General features: G+C 43.9%; 1 protein-coding gene across 3 annotated transcripts in view; it reads left to right on the plus strand.

Moving 5' to 3' along the window:
* The first annotated feature begins 292 nt into the window (after window positions 1–292).
* MBNL2 (muscleblind like splicing regulator 2) overlaps window positions 293–25,119 on the plus strand; it is a 194,493-nt gene continuing 169,666 nt past the window's right edge. Inside the window, exon 1 of one of the 3 annotated variants that reach the window (XM_023740312.1) lies at window positions 293–622. The gene's annotated coding sequence lies outside the window, so the exon portion shown is untranslated. The remainder of the gene's footprint in view (window positions 623–25,119) is intronic. The other 2 variants (XM_023740313.1, XM_004386014.2) reach the window with 2 other exon arrangements.

Here is a 25,119-nt window from a genome sequence, read left to right on the forward strand (position 1 = left end):
TTCCATAGCAGACACTGAATTGTTTTTCCTTTAAAAAAAAAAAAAAAGCTTCGTTAAATGGAGTGCTGACTTTAGGTGCGTGTGTAACCTTGATTTCTTTCGAATCTGCCGAGTTTTGTATTTTCAAAAGTATTTAGCATGCAGCCACAGGCTCTGGGCTGGCTGTCTTCAAGGGTGTTTTCTTGAGCTACCCCTCTCTCTGCTCTGCCAATTAGATGCCACTTTGTCTTGGTGCTATGATTGCTTTCTTCTGAGAGGGAAATTCCGTTTGCATCAGTATGGATGCACTGTTTTCACACACTGCAAGTGCTGTGTTGCTGTGTCAGTCATCCTATTCGGGCCGACGAACTGGCTGGGGATTGGCTGGCCGCCGCTGGGAGGGATTTGTCGGAAGGAAGGGCTGCAGCTTACAGCAACAGAGTTTAGACTGTCTTTGCTTCATCATCTGAAGGCAAAATTTTCCAGATACGGCAGACGGCTCTCAGAGTACAATAACCAGGGAACGAGCACTATTTACATGGACATTTCTTCCTCCTGAAGCAGTGAGAAGCCTGGGCTACCTGATTCTGCCATCTCTTCCTGGGGTTACTGTAAATAAGAAGGACAGACAGACCTAAACAAGGTAGGAGAATCCCCCCCCCCCCTTTTTAAAAAATGTTTAAAGAGTTTGCTGCAGTCTGCTGCATTCCCTGTGTGTTGTTTAGGGAAGCCAGGGAAACCGGATTCCACTAATTCAGATGTAGTACTTGCAGGAGACCCTGGAGTTTTATGTAACATTTGGATTTGAGAAAAAAGAAATGGCAAAGCTTGAATCTAAGCTGCCTGTTTGGGGTGAGGCACAGAACCGAAGCCTTATTCAAATAATAGATCCATTTATTATTTTTAAAGAGTCGTTTGAATTATTAGGAGCATCCTTATTTTCCTGTTAATAGAAAATGTTCATACTGCTGTAATTAGCTCCCAGATAGATAAAGTCTACAATGCTCTTATTACTTGGAAACAGACCTGCAATTAAGAGAAAATAAGCTTCATGGTAAATAACCATCAACTGAATGTTTAGCCAAAAAAAAAAAAAAGTCTATTTATTAGAAATTAGGGACCTACCTGGCTGTACAATGCTATGCCTTTCACTGAGTTTCAAAAGCACATTTTTCACAACCTAGCAAGAGGTAGCTTTCTGGCAAGTTTTCGATACTGTAGTTCAATGTTTACATTTCTTTTCCTAGCATGTCTGACTCTTTGTTTCCAGCTTAAAAGTGGAACCATTATATTCAAAAGTAAAGCTGGGTTAATAATGCTTACTGCAATTATCTGATCTTTATGCATTTTTAATGAGAACACACAGCCAGCAGAATAATTTAATGAAGACAGGCTAGCTTTTAAAGCCATGTTTTCACTCTGCCCAACCAGATCAACTTTCTTGCCGAGAACCCGCAGTGAGAAATGATGGAGAAGATTTATTTTTAACACACTCTGCTCGGGAGAAGGAAAGGATATATTTGTTAAAGAATCCTTTCTGCGTTTTTCCGTTTTAAATTTCTGCCAGGCATGAGGAAACTGTGCTTTTTTGTTAGGCCTTGAGAGCATGTGTTTACAATAAATGTGTAACATTTTTAGAATAGTTAGCAAGCACTGGAGCAAAGGAAAAAAAAAATCTGACTTGCCTGACAACCACCACCGTCAGTGTTTTTCAGGAAACATCCCCGTCACTTTAAAAGACGAAGGTGAAGTGGAAAGATATTTGTTAATTGAGTAATATGTGCCTGCTGGGAACAATCAAGTAAAAACAAAAAAAGGAGGGCATTCTTACCATCTTCAAATAAGACGAAGTTTCTTTAGCTAGCTGCCTCTTTTGTGAGTAGTCGTACTCGTTTAAATAAGGGCGATGCCACGTAGATTCTTCTAGACCCACTGTTTTTACTTTCAAGGAGAAGTGCAGGACACTAGCCCAGAACTTCTGACGTCATCTCCCAACTATTTCTGCTGTGCGCTCCATTATTCAGACTCATAGAGAGGAATATTTCTTTATGTCCTGGCCAGGAGCTTTCCAACTCCCAGTTGGCAGGTCTTGAGTTATGTCTTCATATTTTAACCTTTTCTTTTTTAAAACCCTAAACGGCTCCTCCGGCATTAATAGCCTATCTTCTCATACCTGCGTCCCATCGGGCAGGTCAACACAGGTTTTCTGCAGGGTTCTGGCTGGACTGGCAAACAGCAGAGGGGGTGGGGAGCGGAGAACGACGGCTTCTCTCTGGCTCCCCTTCCCTTGGCGCGGCCCAGCGCTGTGGACAGTCCTCTTGGCCCCATGCCCGGTTCCACCAGAGCCATTATTCAGGACGTAGGTTATGCCACCAAGTTCATGGCTGGTTGTGATGATGGTAACAGCTGCTTTTATGTAAAAAGCAGCTGTGGCCACCACCACTGTCTTCTAGTCCAGCTGGGTTGAAGGAAGGGACATACCCTACTGCGGGCTGTTAATACGGTGTCACAGGTGGCAACCTTGGTCACAGAGATTGGGACGAAGGTTAGTTTGCAATAAGGAGCCTTTTAGGAAAGAATTTCGATTAGGACAGGGTGGAGTTCTGGAAGTTCCCAGGGCTAATTTGTGTCTCTTCCTAACTACTTGTGTAGCTTTGGGCAAGAGCTACCTCAATTTTCTGTCTTAATAGAATTGAGTAAGAGTTACTCCACTTTCCCTTATAATGCTAGCATTTTGAGAGAACTTCATCTTGTGCAAAAAAAAAAAAAAAAAAGTTGTTTGTTTCTTGGCACAATGAGCTATTTTAAGTACAAAGGGATAAAACCTTGGTATTAATAAAGCTACAGGCAAATGTCTTAGGGTATTAAGATATATAGTCATCTATACAGAATCTTTCATGCTCCTTCGTCCTTGTGTGACTTTTCTAGGGGTGTTAGACTAACACACAATTTCCGAGGAATCAGAGCACTGTTGTTGGCGTTTTCTGTATCTATCTAGTCTCACATACTAGGAGCCGTGCAAACCAGACTATTCCCGGCACAGGCCTGGTGGTGCCCACAACATTTACAGCTATTTTCCTTTAACTTTTGTATTAAATTTGTGAAAGTGGCGTGAGTAAGAGGGAAAACAAGAGGATGGAGAAAAAAAAAAAATGCCTGTGAAAAATACTGGTTATGTAGCTTTACTGATTAACCGCCTGGCCTTCTCTCTGCTAGTTGTTTTAATTTGCTGTTGCTATGGTGAAAACAAATCAATATCACAGGGCTACCAGCCAGTCCCGCGCTCAGGGAGTGCCATAGATATTCAAGATCAGGTCCTGGAGGTTCCAGGCCAGGATCGGGAGAAGATTTAGATATTGAGCTTAAAAGGATTCCTTATGGTAGACTGAAGAGGCTCAAAACAATCTTGTACGCATTTCCCCTTCCTTTCTCCAGCACCCTCCCACAGGTAGCACGAGAACATGGGAAGAAAAACATACTGATGTGTGTAGATTTTCCCAAATGACAAAACATACTATCAACATTGAAGTAGGCTGGTAAAATTACAAGGGGTGACGGATTCTTCGTGATGAAAACACAGTTCAGCTGCAGGGCTTGCTGGATGTGGAGAACAGGTGCGCGTGGCAGCCGGCCGGTTGAGAAGCAGTTAATAGTGTAGCGTCAGGCAGAGAAACCTGGCAACCCTAGGAAGCAGGTGGGCAGGGGAGGCAAGGGGTATGCGTGGAAAGCTAGGGTGTATAGATCAGCAAGTAACAGAAAGTCATGAGAAAGCTGTAGGTCAAAAGACAGGCCGGGTGAGTACAGGACAGAACAGGCGAAAGGAGCCCAGCCCTTTCCACAGCATCTGCCCCAAGCCCAGCCTAAAGGCCTAGGAGGAGAGACAGGGAGTGGTGGTAGAAGCAGAGGAGTCCCAGCCTGGGCTCTCCCTGGAACAGTCAGTGGAACCGGGTGGGCAGGGATGCCCACAGCTTGTGGAGTGAGGAATTAGATATTTCAAACTTTGGTTTCTGTCAGCATGAGGCAGGAAGTCTTAGGTGGGCTTTGTAAATTGGTTATAAATATGGGTTTTTCTCCAGGTTTTTAATCAGCTCAGAGTTTTGTTTAGTTTCTGGTTATGATTTTTAATTGCACAAACTATGGGTGGCAGCGGTGATAGTATTCATAGCCAGGAGGTGAAGGCGGAGTGGCGGCTGGGCCTGCCTCAGGCCTGTGCCTCCAGGTGCACCCCATTGTTCAGCAGAGACTAGCCTCCCCCCACCACCCGTCCTGTGAGAGTGAAAACGGGTGTGAAAGGTAAGGGGGTTGGTTTGTGAACCTGAGCGGGGGAGGGGGGCTGATGGACAAGTTTTGGCCTGGCCTGCTTCTTTCAATGTGGCAGAAACGCTTGGTACTAAGTAGGCACAACAATGTACCTTCGTGTTCTGACAAAGTCAGTATTGTCCAAGGAATCCCAGGTCAGGGTGGTCCATCAATCAGTCAACAAGTGTTTATTAAACACCTCTCGGGTTCGCTGGCTTTTGCTATGTGGCCAGTTCACCAGTACGGTTACCTAATACCTGACTTTGTGTGTGTGCAGAATCAAGGACAAAAATAAATGACGCAAAATGATGATTTTCAAAGGCCTTAATAACCACTTTATCAGCTATTATGCCTTTAGTATTGTTAACTTCAGATACTCATTTTAGGTTCGAGACAGTTTTGGTGTGTGTGGGGGTGGAGAACAAGAGAAGGAGTTTTTGAGGTTTCCGTATGTCCATGTACGTACTTCCTGCACCTCTTAAATTTATCAGCCTAAGTGCTGTTTAAATAACACAAAGATGTAAGACGAGCAATAGACTTTGGGAATACTATGAAAAATCCAAAATATAAGGCTACTGAGAGCAAACACCCGTCACAGCAAGTCCAGTTTCAGCTCCTACGTGGGGAACACGGGCACTTCACCTGAACAGCCTTAAACTTGAGTCAACAACAGGGAATCTTAGCCCCTCTCCCACACTTCTGAGCTGCAGGGTGCCGGCTGAAGCCCGTGATGCAATGGCCTCACCCTTACATCTCCAGCAAGGAAACCTGATTCCCAACTCTGGAGGATTATACTTTCCCCCATTTTTTCTTAAAAGCTGATGCACTTTAAAAACATTTGTTTCCCTTTTTAAAAAACACTAAGTTTTCTTTTTTTTCACGCTAACATCCAAATGAGTGTGTCTTCTCTACGTGCAGATAAACTGTGAGGTAAGGGCCCGGTTTGGGGGAAGAGCTGGGAGAAGAGACTGAGGATCAGCCAGGCTTAAGATCCTCTTTTCAGGCCTGCTCTTGGCAGACAGATAGCAGGTCCCAGGGTTTAGGAGCACCCACTGCAAGCTGGTTGCTGCAGCGGAGCTTTTGGGGTGGTGAGCCCCCTCAGTGGAAGAAGGGAGATGCAAGGAACACCAAAAGTGCTGATGGTCCCTGTCCTGCGCAGTTTGTATCCAGAGTAGCTGGGAAACAGATAGTTACAAACGAGGTAAGAATGGTTAAGCACACAAACATCTTCTGAAGGACAATTAGCATATGTATAGCTCCTTGAGCTTTACAAGAGGCTTTCATAGACATCATCTCAATTAACAGTTCAAACAGAGAGTGAACACTGGGAGCCTAGAATTAGGCCATTCCCTCACAATGGTGTGTTAGGTAAGCTGGATTTTTAAAATTTCTAGTCATTTTTTTAATCTAATGGTTAATGACTTGAACTTTGAAGAAAAACGTAAAAGTAGTCATGGTGCATGTACCCAAGTCACCATCTCCTGTCCCCAGATGCTCTCTTGGACATCCTAAACGTGGGACCTCAGGGTAGCCCAGATGCTGAGGCAGAGCAAGACAAGAGGTGGATCTGTTGGTTTGTTTTTTTCTTTTTCTCCTAGTTCTTCAAGTTGTAAAGTTAGCTAATGCATTTTAGCTCGCTCTTCTTTCATAGTTAGGGTATGCATTCATAGGTTATGCATTTCAGCTCTTTCTTCTTTCATAATACATACAATGCAGTATTACTCACCGTAAGAGAAATGAAGTGCTGATACATAGTACAACCTGGAGGAACCACGATGCTGAGTGAAATAAGTCAGTCACAAAAGGACAGATATTGTATCACTCCGCCTCTGTGAAATAGCTAGAATAGGCAAATGCAGAAAGACCTAAAGTTTATTAGTGCTTACCCAGGGTGGGAAGGAGGGGGGAAAAGGGAGTCATTGCTTAGGGGACACTGAGCTTCTGTTAAGGGTGATGGAAAAATGTGAAAATGGTTAGTAGTGAGGGTTGTACAACATGATGAATGTAACCATGTCACTGAACTGAACGTATAAAAAACGTTGAAATGACAAATATTATACACACACACACATACATATATATATATATATTTATATATACTGTGCCATCAGGGCTCATGTATACTGAGCCCTGATGGCACAGTGGTTAAGAGCTTGGCTGCTAACCCAAAGGTCAACAGTTTGAATCCACCAGCCTCTCCTTGGAAACCCTGTGGGGGCAGTTCTACTCTGTCCTGTAGGGTCACTATTAGTTGGAATCGACTCGATGACAATGGGTTTTATATATATGTGTATATGTATATATATATATATATATACACACACACACACACATATACACACATGTGTGTATACATATACACACACATATATATCACAATAACAAATTCAATATGGTAACAAACAATAGAATGAACAATTTTAAAATTGAAGAGAGAGAGTGATTGGCTTCACTTTCTCAGCTCTGACTGCTTAGAAGGCATTAATGGACAAAGCCAGATGCTAGGTTTGTGCCCTAACCCAATCACACGATAACAAGGTGACCTTGGCTGTGGGTGGCACTGAGGTACTTCTAGAACATGATATTCATTAATGGTTGCAAATGGTCTGCAGGCCTGGGAAAAACCAAAGTCAACAATGAAACCAAAATTCAGAGTATTCCATTTCTCCATGAGAGTGCCTCATTGCCAGTTCTCTTAAGCCTACTGAAAGTGGGGAAGGAAATCAATATTTTAGGGGCACATGTTATGAACTAGGTGCTTTATATACATATCTCATGTGATCTGAACCTTAGAATAGCTCCACGAAGTTAATGCTCTCCCCATTTTGCCAATAGGAGAGGCTCTGAAAGGTTTAGTAGCACGCCTATGATCCCACAGCCAATACATGGCAGAGCCATTATTGAGACTTACACCCATCAGACTCCCAAACTCTGCAGGTAGGCAACATTATGTTTTCCACTCAGCAAATTAAAATTGGGAAGATAGAAATAATCCATTTCCTGGAAGAGGAAAAAAATGCTCAAGGTGGAGGCGGGAGGTCGATTATTTTATTTTTTAAATCTTGGAGTGTATGTACCTTACATGTTTACATTAAAATACTTAAGCATTAGGTGTAATTAATGGTGACGTCTTATGTGTATAGTCACTTCCGTTTTTATTTTTAACATCTCTTTTAATGCTTGCAAAAATCCCCCTTTTAATCATCGTTTTATAAAACAACAACTGATCTTGAATGAAATTAAGCAATGTGATAAAATCTTAGTAGCCCGAAAGTGGAAGAGTTAGTCCTCAAACCCGTGGGAATCTGTGCATACGATGTTTAACGAGGTAAAGCGGCCTTTAAATGAAATTAAACTGCAGTCTGACTTGGAGTTTTCTTGTATTGGATGCCATAGAGTTGAGTAGAGCCCAACCCAAGCATTTTGGGAAGACAGTCATGTTTTTAATTACGGTATTGAATTATTTAAAAAAAATCTATACATTTCTGGCATCTTAGATGCAAACTTCAATTAATTAGCCAAAATGTATTGGTGAAGCATATGTTATATAAATGATTTACTACTTGCAATTTTAAATGCTCTGGGAGGTCAGGAAGCATGAGCTGTCTTTGGGCTGGAGTAGGGGATCATTCTTCGTGGAGGAAGAGCTGCTTCCTCTGCAGCTGAATGGATGTATTTATCTAAATCTGTGCTTCTAAAATGGGATGTGTCCAACCCAGGCCCAGGGCAAAATTATCCACTAGGTAAGGAAAGGAAATTTTTACACTTACATCTTATATATTATTTAGCTCATTCTTTTAAAATGTCCATTTGTGTGTATACTTGATAACGTATTTAACATATTCGCATTGTTATGCAAGTATAACATTTGTAAATAACTATTCACATGATGGTGGTGCCTGCTCAAAAATATTTTTCTGATGGGATACATGAGCAAAAAAGCTTTGAGAAGCCACTGGTCAAAAATAGAGAAGGACATCTCAGGAAGGAGGGACGCTCTGTGCACCATAATATGGTGCAGGGACCAGTGAGGTAACTTGACTTTGAACAGTAGAGATTAAGTGTCAGGGAGCAGAGGGAAAAAAATATATGGAGTGAATGGAATCAAAATATGGAGGATCCAAAAAGCCCTGTGGAGGGACTTAATTTCATCACCTATGACATCTAGTTCAATGCTTTATGAGGATTCACTTGTGACTTACATGGAGCATAGGGTTAGAGTTTAGAAAATTTGAAAGACGTGATGCCAGCGGTCAGAAGACTTTTGCAATACTCCAGGTATGATGTGGGCAGAACTGGGATTAGCATTGCAGTGTGGGGGCTGAAGGAGAAAGGGCAAATCCATAAGGCATATTGAAGGAGAAATAATAGAAGCTAGCGAGAGCTTAGAAGAGTCAAAATGACGTGAAGGCTTCTAGCAGGAGAGCTCTGTAGGGTACCCTGACGGAAATGGGGGTAGTTGGCAAATGTGCCCAGTCAGTGGGAGTGAGGTTGGGGGAGGAAGGGAGAGAATGAGTTTTTACTTTTGACAATGGCACTTTTAGCTAACGATGGGACATCCAAGTGGAGCTACCCCGTAGACGTACATTTGACAACGTAGGAGTGGAGAACAGCTTAGACACAGGGCTGAAAATGTAAGCTTGAGACAAACTGCGTTAAATGCACAGATGAAGCCATGAACGTTCACGGCCTCATGGAAGAAGGCAGCGTAAATAGAAGCAGGCAGATGGCCAAGATAAAATGGCAAAAAGAAAAAAAAAAGCATACACAGTACTCTCTTAAACACCGTGGCCTCCACGGCATGGGTAAACAGCGGAGCTTCCTGCATCGCATTGTCTTACTGTCCGAAGCGTCCTGTCTCTGGCTTGAGTGCTTGTGCACGGGTCCTCGTGGAGGCAAATATTGGTTCCATGTCTTATTTAGAGACATACGATACTGGGTGGGTAAGGCAACCTGCACAGCTGTGCTCTTCATGTTTACGGTTGACTTTTTAAAAGATAGATCTTCACTAATAGCCAAAAGAAAGCATTTAAAACCAACAAGTATCAAGACTTCGGAATCTCTATGCCAAAATATACACTTCTGGCTGTTATTGATTCAGACGGTAATTCCAGAGTGTTTAGAGAGATCACTGGCCCCTGGTCACCCTGTTCTCAAAGCCTTGGCTGTTCTTTTCTTCCTGGATCTAGCGGTCTCAGTTGAACCCAGACATAAGCACTATTCTGAGGAAAATATACTTTCAAGGCGAGCAGATACTCAAATTATGCAAATTATGGATCTCTGGTACCAGATGCGCAAAGTGAGTAAACTAGAACGGCCCTTCTCAGAAGTTTATGTGCAAAGCGGATCACCTGGGGATCTTATTAAAAATGCATATTTTGATGCAGGAGGTCAGGAGTAGAGCCTGAGATTCTGCATCTCCAGCAAGCCCCTAGATAATGCTGATGATGACAGTGTTGTTCCATGGACCACACTTCATGTGGAGAAGCTCTAGGGCTCAGTGGCTGTTCTGCTAACGTACCTGTAAATGACAGCAGATCACCTGGATGGTCTTCAAGGAGTGCTGTATAGGGCTGAGGTCCAGGAGCTACCTCCTCAACCACAGCCGGGCTTTCTAGGCTACCCGGGCCCAGAATGGACCTGAGACTGAACTGACTTAGCCCATCAGTCTTGCACCAAACCTGCTGGGACATAAGCAGTTTCAAAGAAGATTTTCCCAGTTCTGTGGCTGCAGATAGCTTGTCTCGGGACTGTCTCCTCATGCCTGAGACCATCTCCTATCTCTTCTGTGGACACAGACTCCCACCAGTTCCCCAAAGGACTTGCTTATAACTTTCAGGGAAGACTAACATGTTCGTTTACACGTCTTCTCCAGAGGTATATTTTTTCCTTAGGAAATATATGTGTTCTAACTCAGCCTTCAATTCCTTTTTCCTAAACAGTGGTCAGAACTGGAGCCTCAGAGTCTGATGTGCCTACTTCAGTTCTCACACCCTACATGAATTAGTTCAGGGAACTATGAAAAACTCACTGCTTCCCTTACACACAGATAATGCCATTTTCTCCTTATTCTCTCCAAAGAATACGAGGAACATAGAGAAGCGTTAAATGCAGCTAAAATTGCACTTGTTTAAAAGTGCTAGTTTTACAGTCTTGCAGTATGAATGAAGACAGTATTAGAAGAGTTAGCTGTCTAATATTGTAGATTGAATTAAATGCCCTGGCCCATTTGTGGGGACCTGGACAGTCTTCTAGGAGCTTTGGTTGCACAGTGGTGAAGCGTTTGGCAGCTAACTGAAAGGTAGGCGGTTTGAATCCACCAGCTGCTGCTCGGGAGGAAGATGTGGCAGTCTGCGTCCGTAAGGATTTACAGCCTTGGAAACTCTACGGGGCATTTCTACCCTGACCTATACAGTCACTATCAGTTGGAATCGACTCCACGGCAACGGGTTTGGTTTTTTGGATACAACTCAAAGCGCTCACTCATCTATGCCAAGAAATTTGGAAGACAGGTACCTGGCCAATCGAATGGAAGAGATCCATATTTGTGCCCATTCTAAAGAAAGTGATCCAACAGAACACAGAAATTATCAAACAATATCATTCATATCACCTGCAAGTAAAATTTTGCTGAAGGTCATTCAAAAGCGATTGCAGTAGTACATCGACAGGGAACTGCCAGAAATTCAAGCTGGATTCAGGAGAGGACAGGCAGTGAGGGATATTCTTCTGATGTCAAGTGGATCCTGGCTGAAAGCAGAGAATACCAGAAAGATGTTTACCTGTGTTTTATTGACAATGCAAAGGCATTTGACTGTGTGGATCATAACAAATTACAGATAACATTGCGAAGAATGGAAATTCCAGAACACTTAATTGTGCCTACGCAGAACTTGTATATAGACAAAGAGGCAGTCATTTGAAGAGAACAAGGGGATACTGCATGGTTTAAATTAGGAAAGGTGTACATCAGTGTTGTGTCCTTTCCCCATACCTATTCAATCCATATGCTGAGGAAATAATCGGAGAAGCTGGACTATATGAAGAAGAAAGTGGCAAATAATACAACCTTGCTTGCTAAAAGTGAAGAGGGCTTGAAGCGCTTACTGATGAAGATCAAAGACCACAGCCTTCAGTATGGATGACACCTCAACATAAAGAAAACAAAAATCCTCACAACTGGACCAATAAGCAACATCATGATAAACAGAAAATACTGAAGTTGTGAAGGATTTCATTTTCCTTGGATCTGCAATCAATGCCTATGGAAACAACAGTCGAGAAATCAAACAACATATTGCATTAGGCAAATCTGCTGCAAAAGACCTCTTTAAAGTGTTGGAAAGCAACAATGTCACTCTGAAGACTAAGGTGCACCTGACTCAATCCATAGTGTTTTCAATAGCCTCATATGCATGTGAAAGCTGGACGATGAATAAGGTGTACTGAAGAAGGAGTGATGCCTTTGAATTATGGTGTTGGCAAAGAATATTCAATATACCATGGACTGCCAGAAGAAGAAACAAATACGTCTTGGAAGTACAGGCAGAATGCTCCTTATAAAAGAGGATGGAGAGCCTTTGTCTCACGTACTTTGGACATGTTATCAGGAGGGCCAGTCCCTGGAGAAGGACATCATGGTTGGTAAAGTAGAGGGTCAGGGAAAGAGAGGAAGACCCTCAATGAGATGGACTGACACAGTGGCTGCAACAATGGGCTCAAACATAGCAACAACTGGGAGGATAGCACAGGACAGGGCAGTGTTTCGTTCGGTTGTGTACAGGGTCGTTATGAGTAGGAACCGACTCCTCGACACCTGACAACAACAACATATCTTGTTATAAAGTGAAGCTGAGTGCGCTTCAGCCCATCTTCCTCTTGTGCATGTCACCGTTCTCTTTCCTAGAGAGCCAGGAGTCTAGACAAATGCATTTAGAGGAAGTTCTTCGCTGCCCAGATAGCCATTCAGTCCAGATGGTCGGCATTTTTATGCATTTTAATTTACCAGTAACCATTCAGGAATGGAATCAGACTAATATTTATGGACTTTACTGAGTGCCTACTACACGCCAAGGACTCTGCTGGGAGCTTTATGTGCATCAACGCAGCTCAACTTTTTTGTTGTTGTTTGTTACAATTTGAGTTTTTTTTATTGTGATTTAGGTTAAAGTTGACAGAGCAAATTAGTTTCTCATTAAACAGTTAATATATAAACTGTTTTGTGACATGGGTTGCAAATCCCATGATGTGTCAGCTAAACCTTTTTACCAACGAGTCAAAGAAACTGACACTTACTGGTGCGTTACCTGCCAAGGTCACATGCCAGTAAGTGACAGAGCAAGAAGAAAGACCCAACATGGTGGTCTCCAAAACCCCATGCATTTGCCAAGACTGTCTGCTCGGGGGTTGTAACAAAAGGACATTGGCTTTAGAAACACTTCTTTCACATTTGCACTGGCACTTAGCAGAATTCACTAAATAGTTAAATTCAACCTGAACAAACAATTACAGGCATACTGTGCAGACATGAATTTAATTTTGACCAGGAGTATCTCCTCACACAGGGGCTTGGTGCTTCGCTAGGGATGGTAGAGCTTCGTCTCCGTTATTTGTTGTGACTGGTTAGCCTTTTCTTTATTCTTGAATCTCGTGTGTGTGTGTGTGTGTGTGTGTGTGTGTGTGTGAGAGAGAGAGAGAGAATGTGCATGCTGAGGAAGCTTAAAGGCCTTGTAGTTGTTGTTGTTGGGTGCCTTTGAGTTAATTCAGGCTCACAGCAACCCAATGTGACAGAGTAGAGCTGCCCCATAGGGTTTCCAAGTCTGTAATCTTCATGGAAACAGATCACCACGCCACATCTTTCTCCTGCAGAGTGGCTGGTGGGTTTCACCTGCCGACATTTTGGTTAGCAGCCAAGTGCTTAACCACTGTACCGCCAGGGCTCCTGTTAAAGACCTTGGTGGATCTCAAAATATAGTTGCCTTAAATAGATAAGATGTACGAAAATTTACTGTAAACTCTGAGGTCCATACCGAAGTGAGATGCTTTGTGTCATGGCGGCACTGTTACCCCCTCTGAGAATACCGAGAAATCCCTGTCTTCCTTGGCCACCTGAGCCTCCTTTGCAGTGCTTTGTCTTCTTTGCAGGTCAGTCTCTTTTCCACGGAGGGCGTTTCGTTGTTCTCTGTAGCTGCTCAAGGATTTCTGCTGTCTGCCTACAGATGGTCTCTCTCTGCAGACTCTCTCTCCTGCCCTGCCTTGCTCTTGAGCTAGCCAGTGGTCCCTTTTCCCATGTTCTGTTCATGCCTTCAAGGTTCTGCCTGGCGTCTCTACTACATGGCACACATAGCTGCCCACAAGTTACTCCTAACACGGTGGCAGAGACTGTTTATTTGCCCTCTTAGGAAACCCCTCATTTGAACCCTTAAGTGTCAGCTTCCTGGCAGCCACCACAAAGACCGTCCCCTCAGGAGACAAAACAAACCCTATCTCTAGAGTTGCCCTGTTTCTTTTCTTTAAAGTTCCCTGTCGCAACTAGGCTGCAATTAAGAGGCAGGATCAAAGGGACCGGCTGCCTCTGGGGCTGCTGGGACTAGCTGAGCTTTGGTCTTTTTAACTCTTTACTTCCCACTACCGGCTACTCCAACTGCTCCCTGGTTCCTCTGGGTACCCAGGGACCAGAACGGTGGTGACCTCTGGGGAGACAAGTCAGAATCACTGAGGATCTCCTCCCTACACAAGATGCTGATAGCTTGTCCTCTTTGAGATCCACCCAACTGACAGACAACGACCATAAGGTGAAAATTATAAGGAAATCCCAAGTTGGAAGGAATCTGAGAGATTATGTAGAACAGCTCTGAGACATTCATGTCCACCTTCTGTCAGATCCCTGACCAGTGGTTTGTAGCTTGACCACCTCTACTGACTGGACAATCACTACCCCGTAACAGAAACGCTGTAACATTTTGTTAGAAAATTCGCCTGTGTGCTGGAACAAAATGTGACTCCCTGTAACTGTCGCCCCTCAGCCCTTGTTCGGGTTTTTGGAGTAACCGTAAATAGGTCAGGTACCTCTCGGCAGGTGAGCCCCTTCTCATATTTGAAGATAGTAGTCAAGCTTCCTCTGACAGAAGGGGTATGGTACCTCCCTTATTCAAGATACTATGCTTTTATTTATGCTACCCAAGACCTAAGCAGCTCTGGTGGCACAATGGCTGAGCCCTCGGCGGTTAACCAAAAGATTGGCGGTTCGAACCCACCCGGTGACTCTGTGGGAGAAAGACCTGGAAATCTGCTTCTGTAAAGTTTGTTGTTTGTTGTTAGGTGTTGATGAGTCGTTTTGACTCATAGCGACCCTATGTGACGGAGTAGAAATGCCCCATAGGGTTTTCTGGGCTCTAATCTTTACAGAAGCACATTGCCAGGTCTTTCTTCTGCAGAGCTACTGGATAGGTTGGAACCACCAACCTTTCAGTTAGCAGCCGAGCACTTAACCATTGAGCCACCAGGGCTCCTTCTGTTTAGGATTCTGTAAACTTTACAGCCAAGAAAACCCTGTGGGGCAGTTCTACCCTGAAACACATTGGGTCATCATGAGTCAGAATCGATGGACGGTACCCAACAACAATAACAACACCCCAAATGCTCTGAGTTTGTCTGGCTCCGTAGTCACATTTTTGGTGCATATCGCTATGGTACTTGAACCTTAAACCAGCTCTATTGGAGAAAGAGATGGGACCCTCCATTTTCCCTCAGCTCTGTCCAAACCCGAGCTCAGTGAGAAAAGCTGATGAATGGCGGTGAGGTGGGGAGGGGCAGACATTTTCCAAACCTGCATGGAGAGCTTTAGGATTATCTTCAATCCCAACAGCAGGCTATAGTATAGCCACTTCTGGAAATACATCACAAGATGCTGGGCACTGGCTTATAGAACTCTTCCCAAGGACAACATAGATAGTGTATTTGTGCACGAGTAACGCTCACCTTCCGCGTTTGTTTGCTGGCCGCGCCCTCCCCTCCCCCAGGAGGCACCTTGAGAAGCGCCAGCGCCATGCCAGTCCTCTTCCACATGTTGCTGTAAAAAAACATTAGCAAAGCACAACTACAAAGATACCTCAGGGGATGGGCGAGGCTGACAAACCAACGCAGAAGGCACGGGTTGTTTGCGTAAAAATCCTTGTTTGTGTAAAATCATGGTGGATAGGTAAAAAGGCAGATATAGATTGTGTGTATATGTATCTGTATCTTCAAACAAACCATATGAATTGAGGCAGTTTTCAAGGTAAAGTGCCTAGTTTTGGTTTTCTTTTGCTTTGCTGTTTTTGGTTTCCTGGCTCAGCACGACAGTGATCAATTTAGCAGTGGGCCTTGGTCCTCCTGAGTGTGACTGTCCGCAGAGTCCTCAGCAGCTTAGAGACAGACCCGGCCATCAGTAGGTGCCAAGGTCGCGGAAGGAACTAATTAATCCCAGCTCCCGTCAACAGCAAGCTGCACTAACCTGCCCTCCTTCCTCAGAGAGGGAGAAACGAGGAAGGATTTTCTCCCTCAGTTCCGCCCAGGCCTACTCAGGGACATGCTGAGCAAACAAAGAAAAGGGCAGAGGAGGGCTGCTAAACCATGTCTCTGCTAGGTGGCCACATTTTAACCTGGCGGAGAAAGCCCAGAGCCTGTTTTGAAGCTTTCAAACTTGAGTGGAGACAAGCCTTCCCATTTTTCTGAGGAAAATTCTCAAGTTAATATTTAACCTAAAGATCCCCAGACCCTTCCCTGTCACAAACTTTACTTTTTTTTTTTTTTTTTTAGCTAGTAGTTTTATTTATGTCCTGTAAACCCAGTCAGCCCTCTTTGCAATGTTTAGAATTTGTCTTTTTAATTAAAACTACAAATTTTTTAGCTGACCACTAGGGAGTATGATTCCGCCTCACCCCCAGGATGTGATTTATGTTGTAGAACCCAGACCACAATAAATAACTGCTCAGAAAAAATAATTGAGAGGAGTGATTATATTTGGAAACATTGATGGTTAATCACCCAAGATGTGAAGTTAGAGAACGTTGCCATTTAAAACCTTGTAGATACCTGAGTTAATATTCGTCCCCTTAGCCAGACACATGTTGGGTCTTGACTTAGTTTTCTGTGGCTTTGGATTTTTATTTGATGTTCTGATCCCTTCCTTCTAGCTTGATTATTATTTCAGAAAGTCGTGGAAAAGCACAGGCTTGGCCTGTGTGCTTTGTCAGGTCAACAGTTTGGAGTCACTGTCTTTAGAGCTGGTCAGTGATGTTGTATTTCAGCATGTTGCCCTCTGTCGTTCCTCCCTGGGTCCCCTAGACCTACTTCAGCCAAGAGGGACATCAACCGTTAAAGAGCGTTTTCCACGACAGTCTGGCAGAACTCAGCAAATCCTGGAGTTAGGTTGTGATACGCTCCATCTTGCTCACTGGTTATAAACAGAAAAAAAAAAAAAATCAAAACCATATGTTCAGTACAATATCAGCCTCCTAGTGAACGTTTAACTATTAAATATTTAGCTATTAACAATGATTGTCGAGCTATCCACATATCTGAACGTTATGGGACTAGGAGCTGACCTGTGCTGGCCGAGGCTGCGGAAGGTAGAGAAGGGCAGATCTGTTTGCTTCCTTTCTCAAAATGGCATGTAGCTGGAATCCTTCCAGCTTCTAATGGGGGAAGCAGCGCCAGGCCTGCATTTACTGACTTACTTCCCTCCTTCACATATTCCTTCTTCCCCTCACATTTTCTGGACTGAAAATTAGAAACACTTTTCTCCTACACACAAAATTACTCCCTCACACAGGTTTTTTTTTCCCTCCTACTTTGAAATGGCAATTGGTGCCAGAAAAGGCTTCCCTAAGAATACACGCCCATCCCGGGTCAGAACGGTAAAAGGGTTAATTTAAGATGAAGCCAGCTAGTTAGACATCAGCAGGGCTGTGGCCCTTGGGGAAAGGCAGTGATGACGGAAAAGGACCCAAGGGGGCTTCCGGGGTCCTAGGAATGCTCCGTTTCACAGTCTGGTCTGGTGGCCCAGATGCGTTCAGTTTGTGAACATTCAGTGGAGTTGGACACTTAAGATATATGGTGTTTTCTGTCTTTACTAAAAAGTTTTTAAAATGTAGCTGGCTACTTGCCACTGTCTATCATGAGATTAAGAGAGAGCTAGTCAGAAGACGGAGTCCCTGGGTGGTGCAACAGTTAAGCGCTCGGCTGATAACCAAAAGGTTGGTAGTTCAAACCCACCCACCAGCTTCACAGCAGAAAGATCTCACGATCTTCTCCTGTAAAGATTACAGCCTAGAAAACCCTATGGGGGCAGTTCTGCTCTGTCACATGGGGTCCTACGAATCGAAATTGACTCGACAGTACCCAACAACAACAGTCAGAAGGGAAAGTCCCTGGGTGGCGCAAATGGTTAATGCACTGGGCTTCTAACCAAAAGGTTGGAGGTTCGTGTCTACCCAGAGATGCCTCGGAGGAAAGATCTGGAGATCTGCTTTCTTGAAAGTCCTAGTGCACAGTGCTTCTTTGACACACATGAGGTCACCTCCATAAGTCAGTGTTATGGGCTGAATTGTGTCCCCCAAAAATATGTGTTGTAAATGCTAACCCTTTATCTGTGGTTATAATCCCATTTGGGAATGGCTTTTCTTTGCTATGTTAATGTGGCAGTGGCAGTGTGGGGTGTGTCTTAAATCAATCTCTTCTGAGATATTAAAGAGCAGATTTAGCCAGCAAGCACGAACGGAGGGGAAGATACACGTCACATGATTGCCAAGGAACCTGGGAATTGTTGTTTGTGCCATCGAGTCAGTTCCGACTCATAGCGACCCTACGTGCAACAGAACAAAACACTGCCTGGTTCTGTGCCATCCTCACAATTGTTGTTATGCTTGAGCCCATTGTTTCAGTCACTGAGTCAGTCCATCTCGTTGAGGGTCTTCCTCTTTTTTGCTGACCCTCTACTTTACCAGAAGCATGATGTCCTTCTCCAGGGACTGGTCCCTCCGGATACCATGTCCAAAGTACGTAAGACTAAGTCTCACTGTCCTCACTTCTGAGGAGCATTCTGGCTGTCCTTCTTCCCAGACAGATGTGTTCCTTCTCCTGGCAGTCCATGGTATATTCAATGTTCTTCTTTGGTCTTCCTTATTAGGAATACAGACTTCCTTATTAGCTAGGAATACCAAAAAACAAAACGAAACCCATTGCCGTAGAGTGGATTCCAACTTATAGTGACCCTATAGGACAGGGTTGAACTGCCTCATAGGATTTCCAGAGAGGGGCCGGTGAGTTCAAACTGCTGACCTTTTGGTTAGTATCTGAGCTCTTAACCACTGCACCACCAGGGCGCCTTATTAGGAACAGAAGCTGAAAAGAGACAAGGCACTTCCCCCAGAGTGAGCACAGGGAGAGAGGTTTCCCCTAGAGCCGGTGCCCTGAATTCAGACTTGTGGCCTCCTAAAATGTAGAAAATAAATCTCTGTTAAAGCCACCCATGTAGAGTATTTCTGTTACAGCAGCACTAGATAACTAAGACAATCAGAATTAACTCTACAGCAACTGGTTACTGGTAGTCAGAGGTACTCCTCGATCCTTATTCCAGTCCCACTCATGCCATTCCTCCTAATCTTTTCCTTTCCTAACCCTCTGGGCTTCTAACAAAGGGCTTCTAGTCCCCCCAAATACAAGAACATGAAAAATCTTAACAGTCATGTTGTCATCCTACCCCTGGGCCAATAGACGATAATGCTTTGGACCTGAAACTATTTAAAAAAGGAAATAATCTATGTTAAATAATCATAATAATAGAAAGAATGATAATAAAAGCACTCTGTCATCATGTACAAAATATCTCCTTTTCTCTCCCAGTTTTTGTTTATTTCAAACACATGAAAGGTTTTCTTAAAATGTTTTTTTTTTTTCTTATTTGGCAGTGAGGACTAGTGGAAGGAAAGAAGGAACTGGGGAATGTAGATTGCAGTGACCCTTGTGCTTTCTTGCTCTACAATCCTAGATGAGCGATAGTCTTTTTAAGGAAAAGGGGTGAGAATCTCAAGAAGTAATAGGGGTAGCTAGCGATGGCAAAATGAGGGCAGTGGTGGTTCAGTGACAGAATTCTTGGCTTCCATGCGAGAGACCCGGGTTCGATTCCAGCTCAAGGCACCTCATGTGCCGTCACCACCCGTCTGTCAGTGGAGGCTTGTGTGTTGCTATGATGTTGAACAGGTTCCAGACTAAGATGAACTAGGAAGAATGGCCTGGTGATCTACTTCCAAAAATCAGCCAATGAAAACCCTCTGGATCACAATGGTCTGATCTGCAGCCAATCATGGGGATGGTGCAGGACTGGGCAGCATTTCATTCTGTTGTGTGTGGGGTCGCCATGAGTCGGGGCTGACTTGATGGATGGCAAGCTTCTCAAGCTTATGAGTCATCAACACAGATTTGAATCCTGGGCTCCGCTACTTAGTATGCACAGAACTTACCAAGTTGCTCTGAGCCTTGGCTTCCTCGTTTGCAGAAATCAAGATGATAATGCCACCTCTCAGGGCTTTTGTGAAGATTTGGTGAGTCAGTATGCAGGAAGTGCCTGGCACACAGGGAGCACCCCAGGAGGAGGCAGCACCCCCCAACCGTTTGTCAATGGGAAGCGGCTGACCACGTTGTTAACTTAACCTGCTCTTCCAGGGCACATCGCGTTCTACTTAATGAATTTTTTCTTAGCAACATAAAAATGGTGCAGAAAACCAGTGTGTGAACGGTAGCTGCATAGCGGGAAGAGAAGGGTGTTTCTTAAATCTTCCCCCTTTCCTTTCCCCTCCAGGAATTTATGCTCTAGTATAACAGATAACTTGCGTAAATATATCACCATGGCAGAAGGTCATCCATGCAACATGGAGGGTATGAGGTGCCCTGTGAGAAGATTACTGCAGCTTAGGGGAGGCGGGGAGGGCATTATGGAGGGGAGGGGCCTGACTTCACCTTCGAAGGAAGGTAAGATCACAACGTATGCATATCGGAAGCAATCCTTGCAAGTTCTTCTGGACCACAGGACACAGTCTAGGAAGGCCTTGTGGGGGTATAGCTAAAGTGCTCATCTTAGACTAAATCATGGAGAGCCTTGAATGCCAAGCTGTAGAGTTTGAATTTTATTCAGAGTGCAGCAGAGAGCCACCAGATATTTGTGAGCAGGTGTGTGATGAGGTCAGAAATGGCTTTACGGAGATGCTTCTGTGAGCACAGGTTAAAGCAGAGAATTGCAGGCGAGTAATGAAGGAGCTCTGGTGTTGCAATAGCTAAGCACTTGGCTGCTAACCAAAAGGTTGGTGGTTCACACCCACCAACTGCTCCATGTGAGAAAAGACCTGACAATCTGCTCCCACAAAGATTTCAGCCTAGGAAACCCTATGGGCAGTTCTCCTCTGTCCTATAGGGTGGCTATAAGTTGGAATCAACTCGACGGCACACAACAACAAGAACAGACAAGTAATGAAGGCATGAACTAGAGTATTAGCAGTGAGAATTGGGCGGGAGGGGAGTACACTGATGGAAGCAGCAATTTGATAGCATTGAAGTCAAGGGAGAGGGAGGAGTAAAAGATGACCTGGAGACCACAAACTTAAAAAAACTACCAAACCCGTTGCCGTCAAGTTGATTCCGACTCCTAGTGACCCTATAGGACAGAGTAGAACTGCCCCATAGGGTTTCCAAGGAGCGCCTGGTGGATTCAAACTGCTGACCTTTCGGTTAGCAGTCTTAGCTCTCAACCACTGCGCCACCAGTGTTTCCAACAAAAATATTACTGGTGCCAATGACAGAAACAGGCAGGTGGAATAAATTTGTGGGGAATAAGATTGGTTTCAGTCACTAGAAGTTTGAATTGAAACCTCTTCTTTGCATGTAAATCTAGGTCAACTGCAGAGCTTGATGTGTGTTCGGGATTCATCCATGTTGTTGTCAGTTGATGTCCAGTTGGTTGCGATTCATGGTGCCCTCCTGTGTTACAGAGTAGAACTGCTCCATAGCGTTTTCTCGGCTGTGATCTTAGTAGAAGTTGATCTCCAGGCCTGTCTTCTGCAGTGCCCCTGAGTGGGTTTGAACGGCCAACCTTTAAGTTAGCAGTTGAACGCAAACCGTTTGCACCACACAGGGACCTTGGATTCATCCATAAAAAAAAGAAAACCTGTTGCCGTCAAGTCTATTCCGACTCCTAGTGACCCTACAGAACAGAGTAGAACTGCTCCATAGGGTTTCCAAGGAACAGCTGGCAGGTTCTAACTGCCAACCTTTTGGTTAGCAGCCAAACTCATAACCACTGTGCTACCAGGGCTCCAGATTCATCCATAGAGGGGTGATATTTGAAATCATAAAATGAGTTGAGATAGCTAAGGATGCAAGTATAATCTGGAAAATGGCTGAAGACACAACCTTGAGGAATGCCTGCATTCAAGGGGGTTTCCTAGGTACACTTGTACTGGCAGAGAAATCCACGGAGAAAGTCATTTCTGAAAGGGAAAAATGTTCCTTCAGACGGGTGACTGGGTCATAGAATCTATCTCCATGCCTGTGGGTGTATGAGAAGGGGTCGTGCTATTCACTGTGTTCCAGAAACAATGCTGATGGATAACATACTGGGACCTGTACTAGGGATCTGTAACACCAGGTGATAATGAGAAAAGGTGCCAGAGTCTAAAGAAAGTCCCCCCAAGATGAGAAATGGGACCAGCACTATGATGTGTAGGATGTGCGATGACCCTACTGACCTTTAAAGAAGGCTTTCGGAAGAGTGGTGAGTAGGAGGTTGAACTGCAAGGTAGTGGGAGAGTGGAAAGCAAAAAAGTTTAGGGAGCAAATGTGGACGATTTAGAGCAGTAAAAGGAGAGAGAGAGAGAGAGAGAGGTAAGTTGAGAGGAAGCAGGGCTCAGCTAAGATTGTTTAGGTTTGAGGGGAAAGGAATACTGGCAGAGGCACCTGGTGGGGCTTTGATCCAGAGCAGACCACAAGAGGTGGTGGATAGCTCAGGCCACTGTGGAGAAATGATTCTTGAAAATTTGTAGAGAGGGGTCTTATTTTGCCATAACAGGAAAGGTGAAAAACATCGAATAAGGTTGAAGGAAGGTGTTAAGTTGAGGTCTAGATGCCTCCCAGGGGCCTTTGCCTTGAAATGAATTCTGCTCTGTTAACAATATCAGGATTGGGAGATACCAACATACGACATCAATTCAGATTATTAATTAAATAATAGCTTTGCATCATTATAGGCTTAACTAATAAAACAACTACTGCATATTTCTAAAGTGCCATACAAATGGTATTTGTTGTACTTTTATTATAGTATTATTTTTCCTTCATTCCACTGGATTCAGCAAAAGGATAATTTATGAGCCTAACACTCTTCTCCTATATAACAAAATATGTCAATATAGAAGTCACCTATGGAATATTTTTAAATCTCCCTATGGTAGGAATCTTCATGCATTTTAAAGTTCAACCAATGTCTGGTAACTAGTAGATGTTCAGTAAATGGTTTTGGAATACGATTGTATGACTGAAGTGCTTTAGTGTTGAGACAGCCACTTCTTTAAGCAGTTAGTAGCTGTGAGTCATAATCACAGAAATTCAAAGCCATCTATCCATCCTGAAGTTTCTATTACAGATGAAGGAAGAATGCATTTCATTCCCCAGAGAGTGTACACATTTCTGTACAGTTGTACATTAGTTCTAAAGAGAGACAAGCTAAGCCCTAGCCCCTTCAGCCAGGACTCTCTTTGTCATTTAAACCTTAGAGAAGAATCTGGCTGATGAGGGCAGTGGGCAGAGAGGGGTGAAGGGTGAAATGCATAAACTGGGTAGTTATCTGGAGCATCCTAACGTTTAAAATAAGTTCCTAGTTGCTTAATTGCTGTAAGAAAGATACTTCTGATTATGTTCAGCTGCAGAGAATGCACAGCACATCCCACAAAATGGATTGACCTATTTCTTTGCCCTTGAGGGCCACTTGAAAACTAAGTAGAAGACCAACATGCCCTCAGTCAGGGCCAGAATGAGATTTTGCAGCCATTGTGACAAGGTCATATTTCTGTACAACACTGGCTTCCCCACTCCCGACCCAACTCCATCCCTTCGAGAAGAAAGAGGTTGTCTTGTCTTTCTAAAAATCTCTTACCAGTTACTTCAAAAGCTGTTCTCATTGCCTGCACAAACTCCTGGGAAGCTTGTTAAAAAACACAGATTCCTAGGTCTCCACCCTCAAGACACTGATCTGGGGAGTCTGAGGTGGGGCCCAGGAATCTGCATGTGTAGCAAGAGCTAAGGAAGGTTTGAACACAGATGATTCACAGACCTCCTGGCACGAGGATTAGAAGACCACTCAGACCCTACGTTCACATTCTCATTCCACCACGGACTAGATCCACCACTTCAGCTAAATTTAAAAATCTGTCTCAATCTCAATTTTCTCATCTTTAAAATGGGATAATAATACCCGTTTCTCAGGGTGATGACTAGGATTAAATGAAATAACCCGTGTAAAGAATTTTCTATACTTCACAGGATAGACACTCGATGCATAGCAAGATACATTTATTTGGGTGAGCATGAAGCGATTGGAGAATGACGCCCAATTACTGCTACAGACCCCCAGAAAGAGTAGGGACTTCTGCAAAGTCGTAAAGCCTTGTTATCACTCACAGAGACTTTTTTTTTAAGTGAAATGCAAGAAGATTTTATATTATACAGAAGACTTTAATGCTAGACTTTTGGGAATGCTTACATTTGATAAGGATTGTAAGATACTATTGCATGTTACCTCCATCCAAAGGGATGGTAATAGGTCTGGGATGTGAAATGCAATTGCTTTTGAGGACAGGAGGGCTGGGTCGCATTTGTAGAGTTTCATGTAGTGCATGTGTGAAAATGGAGCTCTTGACCCAGCTCCACTCCAGCCCTGCTTTCAGCTGTTTTGGCACAGATCAAATGGATTCTGTCCTCATTCAGGCCGTTTTGGGGTCACTCAAACGCATGTTAACTGGCTCACGCTGGAACTAAACTCCTGAGCTTAAACTTTTGGAAGTGAATGAATGAATGCATTTATGAATGAATGAATTTGTGAATTTTCTCTGATGCCAGTCAACACTGCCATGATACCTGCCAATCCGTTCTACCCTCTGGTTCCTGAGGAAAGGCTGGGCTCTTTGTTGAGTACAGAATAAACAAGCCAGGTGTTTCCCAGAGCCAGCCTGTCCTTCCTTCCTGGATGTAGTGACCCAGTTGCCTGTGTTGGAAGACTCAGTATCACATGTTCTTTTCTCCCACTGAGAACTCATCAGCAGCCGAGAGATTTTCACAAGTTAGGTGCTTGCTTGGAACTGCGGGTCATGAGATTTGTGTCACACACAAACGAGAGGAGAGAAGTGTGGTGTGGAGTCCATTTGATCAACACACAGGGAGAAATGAGAACAGAAAATGAAAAAGAATTCAAAAGTAAAGGAAGGCATGCAAAGAGAGAGATAGGATGCCCTGGGTTATATAATTATCAGCTTCAGCTTTCAGTAAGAAAGATTTCCCAATTTTACAAATCAAAGTATATCTGCAAATCTTCAAACCATTGTGAACCATTTTCAGAAGGCTCATTCCCTCCATTCAGAGAGCATCAATTAAAATGCAACTGTGTGCCGAGTTCCCTGATGCTGTGTCAAGGGAGCAAAAGAAAGATGGTTGGTATCCAGAAATTGCACTGAGGAGTGGAAACACATATTTACACATGCACACGCACATGCACACGCACACGCACACACACACACACACACACACACACACACACAC

The sequence above is a fragment of the Trichechus manatus genome, unplaced genomic scaffold (assembly GCF_000243295.1).
Source record: "Trichechus manatus latirostris isolate Lorelei unplaced genomic scaffold, TriManLat1.0 scaffold00153, whole genome shotgun sequence".
NCBI lineage: Eukaryota > Metazoa > Chordata > Mammalia > Sirenia > Trichechidae > Trichechus > Trichechus manatus.